We start from the raw sequence: 19,245 nt of genomic DNA on the forward strand, positions 1-19,245 counted from the left end.
GCTCCCTGTCTGTGGCCTGGGAAAGCAGTAGAAGATGCATCCACGTGGGAGACCTGAAGGAAGCTCCTGGTTCCTGGCTTTGGATGGGCTCAGCTCTGGCTGTTGTGGCCATTTGGGGGAGTGACCCAGCAGATGAAGACCTCTCTCTGTCTCTCCCTCTCTCTGTAACTCTACCTTTCAAATAAATAAAATCTTTTTTAAAAAGTACATATCACTAAAAATTTTTTAAAAAGCATATTGGTATACTGTTCTCCAAAATCTCTTATACTATCAGCCATGGATTTGGGGTCCCATTCTGGTGGGAGAAAAGAGAGGCAGGTGGGAGAACACAGTGTGGGGGGTGTCGTGGGAGGAGGGCCAGTGTGTGTGGGAGTGGAACTGGGCTTGGTCTCAAGACTTTTCCCCTAGATTCCTTGCAGGTCTCGGAGAGTACACAGCAGGGTGGGGGCAACCAGGTTCTGTGGAGGCCGGGGGCTCAGAGCCAGTGAGCCTCCCACCTGCTCTCTGAGCCCCTCTGGATCCTCCCCACTCGAACTTCACTCTTGCCCAAAAAAACCAAACCGCTCTGCTTCCCTGTTGCTTCTGTGCTAAGAAAGCCTCTTAAATACCTTTTTCTCCTTACAAGTTATTTTTTAAAAGAATATCTCTAAATCTGACATTTGTGATGATTTTTTTTTTAAAGAGGGAACACTCCACAAATCAGCAGCTCTCTTGTTTTAAGCAATTGCTAGGGTTCGGAGTTCAGGCAGTGCGGAAACCCACATTGCAAACACCCAGCGAAGACCATGTGCAGTGTCTTCAAGTCAAAGTCAACCCTCTCGCAGCTCCTAGTTCCGCTGGCACAGAAAGACGCTGCCGACGCAGAGGTGGGGTGCAGAGAGCCTGGCTGGCTCTGCCAGGGCGAACTTGCTTGTGCGCGGTCATGGCTGAAAAATCAGCTCGGGCCGGTGAGCAGCCTCCTCATCGCCGCCTGTTCCAATGAAGCCTTTTGGTTCTCACCCCCGTGCTGGAAGGGATCAGGCAGGAGTGTCTCCAGGTCCACTTCACGGCTAGGTAAACAGAGTCAAGGCACCCTCATCTCCAAGCAGGGCCGGAAGAGAACGTGTCTGCAGGTGCCTGCCTTTGTCACTGGGCCAGGGCCTCGAAGTTCTGGTCGTTCCCTCTTGAGAAATGCGCTGATTTCTTGGGGACAAAGCTGCTTTCCTAGCCCCTCTCAGATGCCTTGGTCTGGAATGTCCCCCTCTGGACTTGGTCAGTTCCCAGAGTCTTATAACATCACCCAGACTCCACGTTACCCTTCCAAGTTCACCGGGTCCTCTTTCAAAACTTTACCTCTGATCACATCACTGCCTTGTTTGCAAGATCAACAAGTCACTGGTCTGACTTTGCCCCGGTGGAGAGCAAGGTTTCAAACTTGCAGTTCTGCCTAGGCTGTGGCTTAGGCAGTCCAATGTGCTGAGCTCAGACTGGGGTGATTCGGGGGGGTCAAAGGGCAGAAGCTAAGTGCAGAGGCTCCTGGTTCTCAGATGACCTCACAGAGGGGTCTCAGATTTGATTGCCCGTCGGCCTGTCTAGACTCTGTCTCCTTCAAGGTCAACAAGAGTGACCTTGGGGTTTGTGCTTCTGTTAGGAAGGAAGTTCCCTACTCGGGTTGTAGGTATTGCACATCTAAAAAGCTTTGTTTTCGCTTGAGGCCCCCAGGAAGGAACGGCCCTGTGTGTGCTCCTGGGTGCCTACCTCCCTGTCGCTGCTCCGTAAGGGAGGAGAGCTCAGCAGAAGAGCAAAACAGGTCTCAAAGTCCAGCCCTCAGGAAGCACCTTATGGAACTGTTGATGTTTATAGATTCTTTCTGCAGGTCACAGACACGTGAGCCCGCACGTTCCAGGGCGTGCTGTTAAAGTCATGGTTTGTAGGTAGCAAAGGAACTGGTGATGCTGGGGCCTGGAATCCACCACAAGAAGACATCACGTCAGACTCCTTCAGTTGTCATCTGTGGTAGATGGATCAGGGGCTGTGGATGTCAAGATCTTTATTTGATGAACCCTGCCCATGTGCCCAGCAGCATTCTATGGTCTACAACTACTAGTATATGTGACCCTCATGGTAACTCTGTGCAGGAGGGGGATATTATCATCTGGTTGAGGAAACAGGATCAGAGAGGTTGAGCAACTTGTTCAAGGAGGCACAGCTGGTGAGTGGCAGCTCTGGGATTCAAACCCAGGTGGTCTGAATCCAGAGTCTCTGTTTCCAGACATCATACTTTCTGAGGCCATGGGCTGGATGATAGGTGAGGCAGGTGACTTTGTAACTGAGATTTTGTTTGGTGAGACCTGACTTTCAGATGAGCGTTTTTCCCGGACCACTGTGCTCCCTCCTAAGGCATAGGTGTTTCACTGGGACACCATTTTCTGACTATTGGCAAGTGCCCCACTGTCCCCAGGCTCTTTACCTTGGCCTTCAGGGCCCTGCTGAGGGGGGAGAGGGAGAGGGAAAGGGAGAGGGGGAGGGGAAGGGGGAGGGGGAGGGAGAGAATCTTCCATCTACAGGTTCACTCCCCAGATGGCTACAATAGCCAAGGCTTTGCCAGACAAAGGCCAGAATCCAGAACCCAGGAATTTTATCTGGGTTTCCTACTTGGGTGGCAGTGTTGCGGGAGTCTGTGGTTACTACAGTTCTTTCTCTTCACTGGGCTTTTGTCTGGTATCCACAAGAATGAGGAGCACAGAGGTGGTACTGCAGAAGTGGTTTATGGAAAGAAAGCAGAGAAGTTAGAGCAAAATTGAAAGCGAGTGAGCGAGCCGGCTCCCGGCAAAGCCAGGAGGGGCTGTGAAGCAGAGAGCTGATTTGAAGGCTGATCGTCCAGGTTTTCACAGGTGTCAAAGGGGCCCTTCTCGTGGTTGGTCCAGGAGACAGGTGGCTTTGATTGGTTAATTGGATGATAACGCCAATCGAGACTCGACAGAAAACACATGGAATTTCCAAGACGTGTGGAATCCTGGCTACGTAGATCAGTTACAACAGCACAGAAAGCCCCATCACAACGTCCTTGCAGAAGCCAGTTGCTTGGCTTCCTCAGTTCCCCCAGCGGGCAGGGAAGGGCCCTGCTCCCTGTCCGCCCAGCCAGGGGTCTCTCTGTCCGCGGCTTCGAGGGCCACCTTCTGCTGCTTTCCCAGGCGCATTAGCAGGGAACTGGCTTGGAAGCAGAGTGGCTGGGACTGGAGCCATGGAGCGGCGGCTCAGCCCACTGCGCCACAACGCCAGCCCCCCCCCCCCCCACGCCGCACGCCTCCCAACTCCCGCCTCATCCTGTGCTCTGGCCTCCGCACCTTCACCTGTGCTGCCCTCTGTGAAGTTATTTTTTCTCTGCCACTTCCAAGCCCTTGGAGCGCTCTCTCTCTCTCTCTTTTTTTTTTTTTTTTTTGTTAAAGAAGAATTTTCTTATTTGAAAGCAGAGTTACGGAGCGAAGGAGAGACACACAGAGAGATATTCCATCTGCTGGTCCACTCCCCAAATGGCTGCAACAACCAGGATGGGGCCAGGCCGAAGCCAGGAGCTTTTTCCCGCTCTCTCCTCTGCTTTCCCAGGTGCGCTAGCAGGGAGCGGAACCGGAAGAGGAGCAGCCGGGACTAGAAGCTGCCAGTTTGGTGGCGCTGGCCCCCGTCCTTGGCTCTTTGGACCACCGCCTGCCCTGATTCCTCCTCCTTCCTCACTGCAGCTGGAATGGCACCCAGGAGACACTTGGGTCGTGGAGCCAGGTAGGGCAGACCTGGGTTTGCTGTGGGGACTCAGGCCATTGGCTTTGCTTCTCTGAGCCTCAAATGCCTCTTGGTTAAATGGGGACCATCTTGCCCACTTCTGGTTTCAGGAGGGAGCACTTGAGGTCGAGTTCTCAGTGGGTCTGGGAAGTGTGGGTACAGGGAGCTGTGGTTGCCGCGGGCATGGCTGTGCTCGGCGGTGTCTCCCCAGAAGGGAGGGAGTGCTTGGGAGAGGGTTGCGTCTGAGTCAGCTCTGGTCCCTGGCAGTGTCCAAGGCCAGGCTGGGCAGGAAGCAGCAGGGACCCGGGATGCAGGCGGGGAGGAATTAAGCCTCAGACTTAGCCCAAAGCTGCAAGGGGCAGAGTTGGTCAAGCAGGTCTAACCGGTTCCCTCCTCGGGCCAGAGCTCTGGCTTCCTTTGCCCTGAAGTTGTCAGAGAAGCCTTGGAAGGCGGTGTGCAGACCCCAGCAGGAGCTCCTGGGAAGTGGGATTTGCAGTGGGAATCGGGATGGTCAGCGTCCAATGCAAATATTCCACCCCACGGGTTTTTCTGAGGTCCACAGAGCTCCCGGAGCCTTGGCCGCCAGGGCTCGTCTACATTTTCTGGGGAAGGAGTATGTGCGTGGTCACAGTGCAAAACTGCCTCCCCTCTGGGGACCCGCTTTGCAGAAATGCCACGGAGTGTGCAGATGGAGGGCCTGGGTCCCTGACTTGCTGACAACAGAGCCGAGTTTCGGTGTCTGTGTATGAGTCTGTGGGGTGTGTCCTGGTATGCGCACGCGCGCGTGTGTGCACGTGGGCTCCTGGAGAGCCTGTGTGCACGTATGTACAGAGCCACAGAAAACAGTGTGGTTAGGATGAGGGGCTGGGTTCTTTGGTCACCTTGGCAGATTACTTCCCCTCTGAGGGTTTCCAAATTTGTATCCTCTAAACGGAACTGTAACAACCTCAGGGATTACAGCTCTAGTGTGAAGTAAATGAGGTAATGCAAGGTGCTTAGCACAGTTCTGGGTCTTCAGTCAATGCTCCGGTAACAGTGATTGTGGGTTGCACTGCGTTGTCACGATAGCATAGGTGTTGTGCAGACTCTGAAACCTGAGTGCCGGCTGCGATGTTTTGCAGCTGTGTGATCTTAACTGTCCATGCCTTAGTTTCTTCATCTGTAAGATGGAGATGATGCTTGCCCCTGCTTCACAGGGTTGTGGTGTCAGCAAGCGCTTCCAAGGTGTCTGCTGGGTGCTGTGTGTGGGTGTCATTGTTGACACCATGGTCACCACCATCCTGTACATCTTCACTCCCCTGGTCATCACCTTTCACCAACAGATACTTTGTCCATGCTCAGATCTGATGCAGTCTCCTGGCGTCAAGTTCAGGTCTCCCGAGTTTAAGTCCTGTTCCTCTGCTTCCTGCCTTGGTCTCTATGTCCACAAAGTGCTCTCGGCTGTAGCCTGTCCTTCCCAAGGTACTCTGGATGGTGCATGAGAGCTGGCCCTCCACCTCCCAGTCTGCCTCCTGGTAGCCTCACCAGGCTCCATCCCCTGCCAGCACAGATGCAAGAGCTTGGTGGGACCAACCTCCGGGGCCCTCTCCAGCTGACTGTTGCCCACTCCTGCCTCCTTGCAAAGGGTCTCTATTTCAAACTTCTTCGGACCCAGGCAGAGGTTCTTACAGAGGTTGCAGGTAGAGTCCTTGCTCTGGCACGCTGGGAAGACCTCAGCTTCTGCAAATTCCTGACCTGAAACTGGCTCCACTGCCTGTGTTGGCTGGAGAGACCCAGTCACCATTCTGACCTCATCTTCCCCATTTGTAACAGGGCTATGATCATATTAATGTGGCAAGGCAGCAAATAAGAAAAGAGAACGGAATAAGAAAATGCACAGGAAGTGCTAAGCCCTGTGGGTGGCTGGAGTGGGGGGTGCCTCAGCCAATGTGGCTCCCCTCTCCATCCCCTCCAGTGCCTTCCTTATCCTGGGGGTGGTCGCTGTGGGGGAGGGGGAGATGGTGAGAAGCTTACAGGGGACTCATGCTTCTGACCTGTTCCCCTAAAAGCAGAAACAGTGTGGATTCCTTTGAGGCCAAGACTGCAGCTGGGCTGGGTCTGAGCCCAGGGTGTTAAGGCTTGTCCCTCTCTCTAGGGCATGCACATGTCCCTACCACACCCTTCCTGGTGTCCAGGAAACTGAGGGTCATGGAAAGACATATGAGCCACTTGCAGTAGCCAAGAGTGGAACATATGTGAACTAATGCGACCGTGCTAATGGTCTGGCCTGAACCTACTCATTCACTCAACACCCACTCAGCCGCTGCTCCCACCTTGCAGATTCTCCTGTAACCCTGCATGGAGTGGGTCGACAGGGTGCTCCCAGAGTCAGAGAGTCTCTAAGTCCTCTTTCTAAGTGGCTGAGCTGGGATTTGAATACGGAGCTGGTCTTGGTTTCCATGCTCCTGAGTCTGCCTTCATGGAGTCCAGCACCTTGAGAGGGAGATTAGGGCCTTGGACAACCTCATGGTGCAGGGTCGGGAAGGTGGACAAGTGGCAAGAATGGGAGCCAGGGAGGTGAGTGGAGGGGATGGAGCAGGCTCAGGAGAGGAGGCAACACTTGGGCCGGTGCTGGAGGAGAGGGAGAGATTAGCCTGGGAGCGAGCTCGGAGGTGGCCGTGGACAGAGCTTCCAGACCAGCAAGGGGGTCAGCAGGTTATCCTTTTTGGCTGGAGAATGAGGTGCAGAAGGACAGATAGGATTAGGAGGAGGAGGTTGCACACAGGCCTTAGGGGCCTTGAATGCCGTGATGTGGAGTTTGGGGGTAACCCTGCAGCGATGGATCTATTGCCATATTTCTGCTGTGTGGCCCAGCCCATGGCTTGGAGCAAGCAGGGCCAACAACCATCTGCTTCCTGGGAAATTGAGGTTTGGATTCCAAGATGCTGGTCAGCATTGTGGGAGCTTGAAAGGTATAAGGCAAGAATGAAAACCCGGGGCAGCCTCACCTGGTCCTTGTGTGTGAGCTGGGATTTCAATGTGGAGCCGGTCTTGACTTCACATTCACCTGGTCCTTGTGTGTGAGCAGCCAGAGAGAAGCTCTCCATGGAGAGGAAGAAGGAGCAGACACGCAGAGAATGCTGAAAAGGTTTAAGGTGGTTTAGTTGAAATTGGATATAATAGAGCCAGACAACCCATAGTATAAGTTAGTTAAAAGTTGAAAAAAAAAAAAAAAGCAGAAGACTGAACCAAAAGTGATGTTATGACATGAGGTTGATGTTGACATGGGCCGTGTGTTGACTCTGGTCCCCCCAGTGGCCAATGGGGGGAGGGGGAAAAAAGATCAATCTTAAGGCTCATAATGCTTCTCAAGGGAAAGCAAGCATATTGCTTAAGGAGCGACACAAGTTTTGCTGGTTTTGGGGCTGGAGAAAAATTTCTTTGGTGGATTGTCAAATACCTAGGCAGATTTTTGTGGTGGGAAAGGAGGTGGGGGGGGCAGTTGTCTATTCTGGGAGATGGGAAGTATCATGCATGACCTTGGGAGCTGCTTAACCTCTCTGCATCCTGGTTTCCTCCATGGCAACATGGACACTTGCCTTAGAGTAACCCTGAAGGTGGCCTGACAGGTGCAGGGGAAGTGCCGGGCACACAGTAGCTGGTCAGTAAGGCAAGCCTGCTTCCCTCCCTCCCTCCTTACCTCCCTCCAAAAGCTACCTCCCTTTAATTAAACTTTTTATTGCTCTTTTGCCCTCTCCTGCCTTGCTCCAGCTCCTCCCTCTGTCCCTGGGACCAGGGCACGGCCAGGCAGCTCCTGGCAGGGTGCCCGCTGAAATCAGCAAGGCCCATGGCTCCCTGCTGGGACTGTGTCCGCAGCTGACCTGCCCGCCACATTCTCCCAGGGCCTCTTGTGGACCTGTTCCCCCTCCCCCAGGTCAGCCCAGGCCCCAGCATGGCTCCCTTAGCATCATGTATATCTTTTTCCCCATGCCCATCCCAGAAATATGGAGATGGTAGTTTGTGTGTCATTTATGGTAACCTCCATGTCCCAGCTGGCATCTGTGTCGCAGGTGCTCTGGGTGTTTTGGCCTCTATTGTTATGTGGGTCTCTCCAGGGTCGTCTTAGCACCTGCTACAGAGTAGGTGCTGCACGTTCACTGGCCGAGTGAGTGAATGAGTGGAATGAATGAATGGATTCAATGAAATTTTGGGATGACTGGTCCTGTGGGGTCAGGATCATGATCTCCATTTTAGAGTTAAGGAAACTGAATTTTCACATCTTCTTTCGCTTTATCGCTGTGCCAATTTGTACTCATTAAGCAGCCAACGTGATACACAGGTAGGAAGACTGCTTGAAAGCTCAACACTGGGTCGGCATCTCCCCTTGCTTCACAGTTCACCCTACTTCTCAGATTCCCTCTTCCTATTTTTTCATCTGCTGGGAACTGTGTGTGGTTTCAGAGCCCTCTCGACTCTCCACATAATTTGTAGGGCCCAGTGCAAAGTGAAAATGAAGACCCTGTGGTAATCAAATTCTCAAGACAATCAAGCTGGCAATGGCTGAGCACTGAATCAGGTGCTGCCCTTCCTGATCGCAGGGTCCGATGTGGTGGCAGCTACATCACAGGGCTGGTGACTGCCGCTTCCTCCTGCCTCAAGCCTCACGCAGTGCCTGCTCCTCTTCAGCATCTCATTGAAATGTCAGATGAGTGACTGGATGCAAGCAGATGCAGGGAGAGATTGCATAACCTCTCTGAACTCAGTTTTCCACCTGCTTATTGGGAATATTGTCCTTCCTTCTAGGCCTTGGGGCCACTAGATCAAGTGGCACATGTCCTGGGACTAGCCAGGTCCAGGTGTGGTCAGAGAGCGGAGGCCAGCCCTGCATGGGGCACAGTGGGGTTGGCTGATAAGGCTGGTGGACTCTGCTCTCTCCTGGCAGACAGGGTGCCTCTGACGACAGAGACTCCCGCCTGGCCCGAGGCCAGGCACTGGGGACAGGCTGGGGCCTCCTCTTTATGAACCTGCCCGGTACCATGTTAGGCATTTGCATGCATCATCTCTCTTATCTCAGCCTCATTTTGCAGGTAGAGAAATGAGGGGTCAGAGAAGAGAGTAAAAGCGGCCCACATGAGGGTAGTCAGCCGCTCGGGGGCAGCATCAGCCACGGAAGCCTGATCTGCCCTGGCCCAGGCAAGTGCCTGCTGTGAGGGAAAACACGCACCAGAGCGGGTGTCTTCCCAGAACTCTGTGCGCTCCTGCACGTGTGCAGGACTCCAAAGGCAGCCTGTGTTTAGGCTTAAGATGCTGCTTTCTCTGTGGCCTGCGCAGGCCTGTGGGGTCCCTGCCCAGCCTTGGCCTGGCCAATATCAGCTGTACCCAGTGGTATTAAAACTAATAGCCAGGCCAGGGCCATGGCTCACTAGGCTAATCCTGCGCCTGTGGTGCCGGCACCCCGGGTTCTAGTCCTGGTTGGGGCATCGGATTCTGTCCTGGTTGTTCCTCTTCCAGTCCAGCCCTCTGCTGTGGCCCAGGAGTTCAGTGGAGGATGGCCCAAGTCCTTGGGCCCTGCACCCGCATGGGAGACCAGGAGGAAGCACCTGGCTCCTGGCTTCGGATCAGTGCAGCGTGCCAGCCGTAGCAGCCATTTGGGGGGTAAACCAATGGAAGGAAGATCTTTCTCTCTGTCTCTCTCTGTCTCTCTCTCTCTTTCACTGTCTAACTCTGCCTGTCAAAAAAAAAAAAAAAAATTAATAGCCAGACATTGCCTACATTCCTGGGGTGCCGTGTTTGCACAAACATTTGGTTATGTATTTCCTTCTTTGTCTTTATTTTTAAGACTAGAGAAATGATAGCTTTTAAGCTTACTACTGTACTAAGCCTTTTGGATACCTGTATCATCTATTTAAAAAAAAAAAAAAAACAAACTAAGGAGGGGCCAGTGCTGTGGCATAGCAGGTAAAGCTGCTGTTTGCAGTCAGCATCCCTTATGGGTGCCTGTTTGAGTTCTGGTTATTCCACATCTGATCCAGCTCCCTGCTAATGTGCCTGGGAAAGCAGTGGAAGATGACCCGAGTCCTTGGGTCCCTGCACCCATGTGGGAGACCTGGAAGAAGCTCTTGGCTTTGGCCTAGCCCAGCCCCAGAGGCCATCTGGGGAGTGAACCAGTGAATGGAAGATCTCTCTCTGCTCTCCTTGTCTCTCTCTAACTCTGCCTTTCAGATACACAGATAAGTCTTTAAAGAAAATTAAGGAAATGTGCAAGGTAAACAGAAACTAAAAGGAGTCAGTGGCCCTGAAATTTTCTCCCACTGCAAAATCATCATGATTTTATTCATTTATTTATTTACAAAAAATATTTATTTGAAAGGCAGAGTTAGGGATCTATCTATCTATCTATATTCCATACACCAGTTCACTCCCCAAATGGCTGCAACAGCCAGGGGTGGGCCAGGCCAAAGCCCAGAGCCTGGAACTCCATCTGGCTCTCCCCTGTGGGTGCAGGGGCCCAAACACTTGGGCCCTTTTCCGTTGCCTTCCCAAGTGTGTTAGCAAGGAGCTGCATTGTAAGTGGAACAGCTGGGACGGGTGCCTATGTCCATATGGGATGCTGGTGTCACAGGTGGTAGCTTTAGACCTGCTACACCGCAACTTAGTCCCCAACCACCATGATTTTATACACACACACACACACACACACACATCACCCATACATCACCCATACATCACCCATTCCTCCAATGTACGTCACACTGCCTGCTGCTCACACAGCACACCACACTCCATTGGGAAGCTGCAGAGGCCGAAGGCTGTCGGCCTGCACTGGGCACTGGGGTCTGACAGTTTGCACATGGCACTTACACAGTGCAGTGGACACAGCCCTGACTTCTCCTGGTGTCTTCTTCCCACTGTGTGTCTGGAAAGCTTTTGTGTCCTGAAACTTGGCATGATGAGTTTTTTCTTTGTGTAACAAAGACGGGTCCAGCCTGTACCCAGTGTGTCTGATGGTGCAGCTTGGCCATGGTATCTGTGCAGCGTCTGACCCTGTATATTTTAACAGCTGTGTGGCGTTCCAGGGCTTGCCTTTGGCCAGCCACAGCAGGCACCCTGGGCATAGGATGTGCACAGCAGGAGCCTTCAAAGAAATGTCCTGCTTGAGGCGGCCCCACTGTGGTCAGATCCCAGCAGCGTAGGGGCCTGTGAGTGCTGGCTTTGGCCTTGGGGGAGCTCGGACAAGAAGCTCTGGGCTGTGGGAAGGAGCCTGGGGCTGGGCTCTCTGTGCTAGGAAGCCGTATCTTGCATGCTGATTTCCATGATTTCCACTCTGCTCACAGGTTCAAACTTTTTGCTGTGCCTGTGTACACACACATACACACACACACACCCCTACCCACCCCTCACCGGTAGCCTTGCCTGCCCCAGCTGCTGTCAGAGGTTTCAACCTGGCTTCCAGATGGTGGAGTGGGCATGTTGAGGCATCTGCAGAGCCCGCTCTGCACACCCAGCTCTGTCATCGATCGGTACCTCACTTGTCACTGTGTGGGTCCCCGGAGCCTCTACACACGAGGAAACTTGGAGGTGCAGAGAGGGAGTGTCCTCCCCACAGACACACAGCAGATCCCCACAGGTACATAGCTGGCTGCCCTTTTGGAACTGGGAGAAGTTACCTATACCTGGCAGGGGTGAGACTTAGGGCCCTGAGCTGGGCTGCTCTTGTCTATGGGGACTGTGGTTTGTCCACCACCAGCCCAGTTGCCTTTGTCTCTTCCAGTACCCAAGGGTTCCAGGATAGATGCTTCCTAATGTGAGTCAATACATTTGGAACCAGGTGGGCCTCTCCCCTCATTGCCATGGGCTAGGGATGGAATAAAAGTCTCCCAAAGTGTCTAAGTCCTAATTTCTAGAACATGTGAATATGATGCCCTATTGCGGCAAAACGAACTTTCCAGATACTACTAATGTTAATGACATTGAGATGGGACAATTACCTAGGTTATCTGGGAGAGGCAAATGGCATCACAATGGTCCATGGGGGGTGTGTGACTAGGGAAGCATTGCTGACTTTGGAAATGGAAGGAGGGGAGGGAGCCGGAGCCAAGAAACCCAGGGGCTTCCACTCCAGAAAGGCAAGGAAACTGGTTCTTCCTGGAACCTTCGAAACCAACACCTGGATTTTAGCCCTGTGAAATCCACTCCCAAACTTTAGAACTGTAAGACTGCAGCTTGGAACTGCCACTCATCCAGGCAGATCCACCTGCTCCCTGCAGGGCCCCTGTGCAGGACACCCTTGGCCAGAGCTGCTGGGAACCCAGAGTGGGTGCTCCGGGGCAGGCCCAGTTCTAAGTGATAACAGCAGTAATGAAAATAAGCCAGCGCCTTGGCTCACTAGGCTAATCCTCCGCCTGCGGCGCCGGCACACTGGGTTCTAGTCCCGGTCGGGGCGCCGGATTCTGTCCCGGTTGCCCCTCTTCCAGGCCAGCTCTCTGCTGTGGCCAGGGAGTGCAGTGGAGGATGGTCCAAGTACTTGGGTCCTGCACCCCATGGGAGACCAGAAGTACCTGGCTCCTGCCATCGGATCAGCGCGGTGCGCCGGTCACGGCGGCCATTGGAGGGTGAACCAACGGCAAAAGGAAGACCTTTCTCTCTCTCTCTCTCACTGTCCACTTTGCCTGTCAAAAAAAAAAAAAAATACGAGTAACGTGAATTCTGCTAAGACTCGTGCTAGTGACAGCAAACACCTCATCCGCGCCCACCACTGGCATCTGTGAAACCTCACCCTTCACCCAGTCCCCAGGAGACAGGCGTTGCTTCCTTTACCCATTTTACCAGTGGGAAGCTAGGACACAGAGAGGCTGGAGAACTCGCCTGTGGCCACATAGCTAAGGAGTGGAGTGAGGGCTGGAATGTCGCATGTATTCGTTCATACCCGTAGACACTCATGGTCACACCTTAAATGCACACACTCCACACTTCCAAACAGCCTCCCATCCTCTGCCCTACCCCCCACCCCCACCCCTGCTGCCCCCATCCCTGACCAAGGGGCATAGGAAGACCTGGTGGATAAAGTGGATTTGGGAAACCTTGCCTCCGAAAGGGGTCTCTAGGGATGGGTCGTGTCAAAGCCTCAATGTGTTCATCGAGAAAATGATGGCCATTTCCCCCTCGGTTCCACATTTCCTTTCAGGAGGCTTCGCTTGTTTCCACCAGGTTTGTTCATCTATAACCCAGCAGGGGTCCAAGTGGCAGAATTCTTCAGACCTGTGAGCTCTCAGGGCAGGGGGCCTCACAGACTAGAGCAGGGTCTGGGAAGGTGGTCCCCGCCCCTACCCCTGGGGCCCAAGCTGGGCCGGCTGGGCAGCCCAGCGGACTGCAGAGATAATTGGTGTTTTCAGACAGCCAGCAGCTGGGGGTGGCCCCACCTCCTTACCTGCCTCTGGGGCAGGGCTGGGCTGGGTCCCTGGACCTGTTGGGCAGGTTTGGAGGCTGTTATTACCAGGCTCTCTGGCAGGGGATCCAGACCCAAGGGAGGAGGAGGAGGGACTGGGGGAGGGTCTCTGGGCTGCAGAAGACAGAGAAAAGAGTGTGTATGGGGGGCAAGGCGGTGGGAGAAATGAGGGGGGAGGTGCGGGGGCTTTGCTTTTCCTCACTCCTGGCCCAGGCTACAGCTGGCCATGGTGGCTCCAATTTCCAGTGTTTGGGGCATGGCGAAGACTTTTCCAAGGTCCCACAGATGGACCTGGGCAGCGGTGGATTCAGACACAGCACAGCTGATTCAAAGCCTGCGTCTAACCTGGCAGAGATCCCTCCGGCAAGGGTCCTGCAGGCAGGAAGGCCTGGGGGGTGACAGGACCAGCTGTCTGAAAAAGTGGGCTTCAGGATGGCTGGAGGGTGTCTGGTGCCAGCCATCATGGGGAGGTCATGTGTGTGTGTGTGTGTGTGTGTGTGTGTGAGAGAGAGAGAGAGAGAGAGAGAGAAAACATATGCATGTGAGTATATGTGTGGGGGCACGTTGTGTGAGTCTATGAATCTATTGTGTGTGTGTGTATGTGTGTGAGTGTATATGAGGGTAGTGTGTGGGTGTGCAGGGCCGTGATGAGGTTTGCTAAAGGCCAGGTTAGGACAGGCCTGAAGAGTCAGAATGGGGAGTTTGGGCTTCATCGGGGGGCCAATTGGGAGGCACTGGGGAATTGAATGTAGAAAGCAGCAGCGGCCTCACGGGCAGCACTCGCCTTGTGCTTGGAGTTTGGGTTCCGCAGACAGGAAGGGTTTGAGTCCTGACTTATCCTCTTCCTTCTGTATGACCCTGAGCAAGCCTCTTGACCCCATAGTGCTCCCTAACGGGCAATCCTTGCAGCTGCTTGATGAGTTGTTATAAACATTGAGAACCTGGCCCTCAGAAAGGCTTACCAGTGATTCAGGTTCTTTCAGAGAACTAACAGCAGGGGCTCCCTTGGCCGGAGGTGTGGACTGGGAACCACCAGGAGGAGTGGTTTTCTGGTTGCCAGAAGAGACATTGGGGCCAGGGAGGCTAAGGTGGCGGAGTCTCCCTGCCAGGGGTGAGAGTGTGAGCGCCTGCTATCCTGAGGAGCGGGGGGAGTGATGGGGGGGGGGAATGAGGGTACATTCCAAGGGTCACCTGCAGAGCCCAGCTCCCTCTAGGAAGCTGTGGGACCCACGTCTGCAGGGGGAGGGCTGAGAGCAGCTCAAGCCTCTGTCCACCAGGACTGGGAGGGAAGCTGCAGTTTTCCTGCCATTTCTCTGCGTGCACGAAATTGGCCTGGCCCCAGCCTCTGAGCGCCAGGAGCTTTCCTCTCTGCCTGGCCCACTGAAGAGGTGAAAATGTCTCCAGGAAAATGGCCCTGCAGGGGAATGGCCTCCTGCAGAGATCCCTGCCGGTGCCAGGGTCACCCCTGACCCACCGAGTGGTCCTCAAGGCTACCCCTCAGAGCGGCTGTGCTTAGTTTGAAGGGGATCAATTAGGTTCCAAGATCACACCCCAAAGCCACTGTGCTAGGGCCAACCTCGCCATCACACACGGTGGGCCTCACGCTGCTTTTAGGGGGCCCCGGGACTGTTTTAATTCTTCTAAAATCAGAAGAAGGAAAATGAACACCCTCCATCCTGCATTGTATTTGTCTTTATATCAACAGCCATAAATTAGAATTTTAAATATGTTTTTGGAGACAAAGGGATCCAGAAAAGCAAAGTCCACGTGCTTTCTTCTCCAGGAGAAAATCCCAAGACAAAGAACTTAGGTGCTGGATCCAGGGCTCGAGCCCTGATTCTACTCCTTAGCAGAATTGTGCCTCTGCCTAAGCCACTCCACCTCCCAGAGCCTCAGTCCCCCATCTGCACAGTGGGCTAATGGGCTAATGGATGACTAGAAGCCTTTAGCAAAGTTACCTTCTTAGCACGTAGAATGGATCCAGCTTATCAAAGTGATCAAGAAGCCACCAAAAAATAAAGGCATTGGCATTCTGTTCTCTTAATAGATATCTACTGAGCACCTGCTACGGCCTAAGCTCTTCTGGGAACCCTAATTGTTTGGCCCTTGCCTGCTCCACTGTCTCTGCAGATCCTGGCCCCCAGTTTATTCCTACCTGTATCCCCATCACTCATTGCCCATTCCTGGCCTCTTTTCCCTCCACTTCCTTCCTTGTCACTGGGTTCTTGGAACCTGCTTCTGCACCTGGCCAGGCAGCACCCCTACTGACCAGTGGAGGTCAGCTGTTGTCTCATCTCTTGTTTGATGCAGGAGATGTCCCATCAACCTCTGTGCTACCCACATCCCCAGGACCCATTTGATTCCATTTGGACACTAGACCCACGGCTTCCCACTCCTCCACAGAGCCGCATCCAAATTCAGCCCTGGAGCTGTCGACTTTAACTTCTTCCCAGCTATCTGCAGAAACCCAGGTCCCATTTGAAATGTTGACAACATCAGCTCCCTAATAAAATAAAAGCCTGTTTTCTATCTTTTCCCTGCCAAAAGCATCATGAATGATTGATTGATTGCTTTAAAGAAATTAAAACATGTCACATATTTTATAAGCAACTTAACTACTTGTACCGGAGCCTGCCTACCTGACATAAAGATTCTGGCTTTAAATGTGGAAATGAATGTTTTTCAATACCCAAATCAATATTAAGATATGAAAAGAAGAATAATGAGCCAAAGTAATTTATTTTCTCTTAAATGGCTCTGAAAAATTGTTCCTGGAGCTCTGAATTTTCTGCAATTGTATCTATGGCTTCAAAGAGGAGAAAAACACAAATGCAAGCATATAGAAGAAAAAAACCGCTGATGCGGTCAAAGACGCTGGGTCCATGAGTTGAAACTGGAGACTCCCCTCTTCCCCTTCACCTGTTTCACCCATTTCAGCCAAATCTGAAACTTCTCCCTCATTCTTGAGTACTCCCCTGCACTCGAACCCTCTGGACCTGACACTGCCGCCCCAGTGTCTGCTTCCTAATTCACCCTTCACCCAAGGAACCCATGATCTTCGTGTCCAGGATGCACTTCCCCGCCCTCCCCGGACTGTTGGCGTGGCCTGGAACACCCTCTCCCCTTGGTCCTCTTACGTGTAAGTTCCCCAAGGGTGGAAATCTGGTGTCCTTCATTGAAGGATTGGATTCCAAGAACGTGTGCTAAACAGTTGGAGAATGAATGACCAGCCTAGTAAACTCCTAGTTAAGCTCCAAAACTTCAACCCAGTGTTCTCTGCTCTTTGCGCCACGCTGTTCCCCAGCGGGCACTGGCGCTGCAGTCTGTGATTCCATACTGTGTTGTGTTGACTTCTTTTGGTGTACTTTTCACACATCTGCAAGGAAGGGGCACTCTGGCCTTGGGAGCAGGGTTATGGAGTAGGCATATCTGCTCATTCATTCATTCATTCTTTAATTATTCCCTGAACAAAGATTTATTAGGCCTCTACCTGTTAGGTGCCAATCGCTGGGAATTAAATTGCAAGCAAAGGCAGATTGGAGCCTCCTTCTCCTGGAACTCGGACCAAGCCTGACTGAGAACATTTGCACGGCTCAGCTGTGACAGGGGTGATATCGCCTTCCATGGGGGCTGATGGCAGGTGAGTTAGGAGTCACACTAAGGAGCGTGGAGCACAGTAGGTGCTCAAGAAGTTTCGCCCAGACCTCAGCTCCTTTGGTGGGCTCTGAGCTCCTCTTCGGGACCAGGGAGGGCTCCCATTTCCATTCTCTTACCTTGGGCATAGAGGAGGTGACAGTGAAAGTTGGCTGGTGCCAAGGACGTCTGAGCTACCCTCTAGGCCTGTCTCTTGGTGTCTCTCACGCACACCTCTTGCCTGCCCCACGTGGTCAGATGTGGCCTCACCAGACCACAGGCATCTTCCAAAGTCCAGGGCTGTCCTTCCCTGTGCAGTAGGCCAGTGTTTAGGGGCAAGCCAGAATGCCAGCAAAACCCAGGAGTCTCAGGTCTGAGAGGGTGCAGGGTTGTCCTGGGGCAAGATGTGCCCAATCTGTGACCCGAAGTGGCTGAGGTCCCAGAGGTGGCACACTCACCCGATTTCTCAGAATCCCTGGGGCTAGTGACGCAGGGCAGATGAAAGGACCACCCCCCCGTGCCTTTGTCTGGCCACTCACGCCCCGATGCCCGTGACATGTGACCAGACAGCCACAGGCCCTCTTTTGAGCAAACAGCACTGCATGGGAGCAGTATTTGGCCTCAGGCCTAGACATAGACAGCTGGGCCCTTTGGACTCTTGTCCCCTTTCTACAGTGGGGTGGGGGGAAGATGGAGCATCTGGACGTCTGGCTCTACCCTTAGCTCCAACCTCAAGGTGAGATCTGGTGTACATCTCTTGTTGGCCCTGGGCCTCAGTTTCCCTGTCTGTATCAGGGTCTGACCATTTGGCTGGAGAAGCAAGGCTTAGAGCCTTTTTCGCTTCTTTATTTTTCTGTGAAATTCTTGGATTTGGAGCAGGACAGGCTTAGATTCTGCACACATTTCCTTTCTTTCTTTTTAAAAGATTTTATTTATTTGAGAGATAGAGTTACAGAGAGGGAGAGACAGAAAGGTCTTCCATCCACGGGGTTCACTCCCCAGATGGCCACAATGGCTGGAGCTGAGTCGATCCAAAGCCAGGAACCAGGAGCTTTTACGTGATCTCCCACGCAGGTGCAGGGGCTCAAGCACCTGGGCCATCTTCCACTGCTTTCCCAGCAGTGAGCTGGATCGGAAGAGGAGCAGCCAGGACACAAACCAGCACCCACATGGGATTCCGGTGCGAGTCAGAAGCTTAGCCCGCTATGCCACAGTGTCGGCCTGTATACATTTCTGTGCACTTGCCTCCAAACCCATTTGTTTTCTGAGATGCCACTTCCCTAACATGCCACCCTCCTTGGGGACCTTCCGGGTTACGTGGAGAAGTCTGGTGAGAACTCTGGGAAGCAAAACAGAGCAGTGAGTCTCAGGCCAGGGTATGGGGCACCAAGGGTTCTGGAGGTGCAATTGGAGGCACAGGGTGGAGTCTGCAGTGTGATAACCCATGATTTTAGTTGAAATAATGAAATAGTTTCAGGTTTGGAAAATTACTTTAAAAAGGTAAACTTCAGAAGGTTACGTGGAGCCTGGCTTTGTGGATTGGGATATTGCAGATGTCGTGCAAAGCACAGTGGCTTAAACCAAGGCTGGACCATTGCACTTGCTGCTTGTTTAGGGCAAACGTGATGGAAAGTCACCATTTGCCATGGTTCAGCCTAATGCTTTGGGGTTACCAGAAAAGTGCTCGGGCAACTGAGAAGGACTAATGCTTTGTGAGGAGCGAAGGGAAGGCTCATGTGGCAGTGACCAGAGAAGGAGGAAGAGACCAAAGGAATGGTGAGGGGAGGGGAGAGTCGGGGTGAGGAAGGAGAGGAGATGTGAGCAGGGGAGTGGTCAGCGGTCCAGCTGTTGGGCTGGGATCCTGCTGCCACTCAGCCCTGCAGCCCTGCCTAGCCTGGCCTCTCCCACTTGGCCCCAGGACCTTTGCTCCTGCTGGCCATGCTGGCCACTGGTTGTGCTCCTGAATGTGCCACGTGCTCTCACAGCTGGGGCTTCCCCACACATTTGTCACCTGGGCCCCCAGTCCTCAGTTCCTGCTTCTTCCATGTCCACTGCCTCTGCTGGTCATCCTTTTGGGGGTCACCTCTGTAGGTCTGTCTCGCTCCCTTTACCAGACATGGTGGGGTGACCCTAAGGCTGGGCCTCTCTGTTTTTAACTGAAAATGACTTTCCTGATGTCTGTCTGTCTCCCCTCCTGGACCGAGAGCCCCTGAGGGCAAGGCCCTGTGTCTGCTTTGTTTATCGTTGGCCCCACCCCCTGCACAGAGCCAGGCACTGTGGAGCAATGCATCAGTCTCTGAGGAATAAAGCACTGGGCTGCCAGGATCTGCAGGATGCTCAAGTCCTGGCTTCTAGCAAGTCTGGCCTCTTAGAAACCTGGGCCACCCGTGACATTTCAGTGGTCCCCAGGGCGCAGCGTGCACTTCTACCAC

At 53.3% G+C, this 19,245-nt stretch overlaps 1 long non-coding RNA gene across 7 annotated transcripts in view; it reads left to right on the plus strand.

Annotated features, from left to right (window-relative positions):
- The first annotated feature begins 1,644 nt into the window (after positions 1 to 1,644).
- LOC108176599 (uncharacterized) overlaps positions 1,645 to 19,245 on the plus strand; it is a 218,218-nt gene continuing 200,617 nt past the window's right edge. For 4 of the 7 annotated variants that reach the window (XR_016215838.1, XR_016215837.1, XR_016215841.1 and 1 more), the window contains exon 1: positions 3,431 to 3,756. This is a non-coding gene — a long non-coding RNA (uncharacterized LOC108176599). Of the gene's footprint in view, positions 2,288 to 3,430; positions 3,757 to 15,227; positions 15,471 to 15,490; positions 15,735 to 19,245 lie in introns of those variants that run through there. The other 3 variants (XR_016215835.1, XR_016215836.1, XR_016215840.1) reach the window with 3 other exon arrangements.

Source organism: Oryctolagus cuniculus, chromosome 11 (assembly GCF_051225735.1).
Source record: "Oryctolagus cuniculus isolate XC-2025 breed Fujian yellow rabbit chromosome 11, ASM5122573v1, whole genome shotgun sequence".
NCBI classification, from domain to species: Eukaryota; Metazoa; Chordata; class Mammalia; order Lagomorpha; family Leporidae; genus Oryctolagus; species Oryctolagus cuniculus.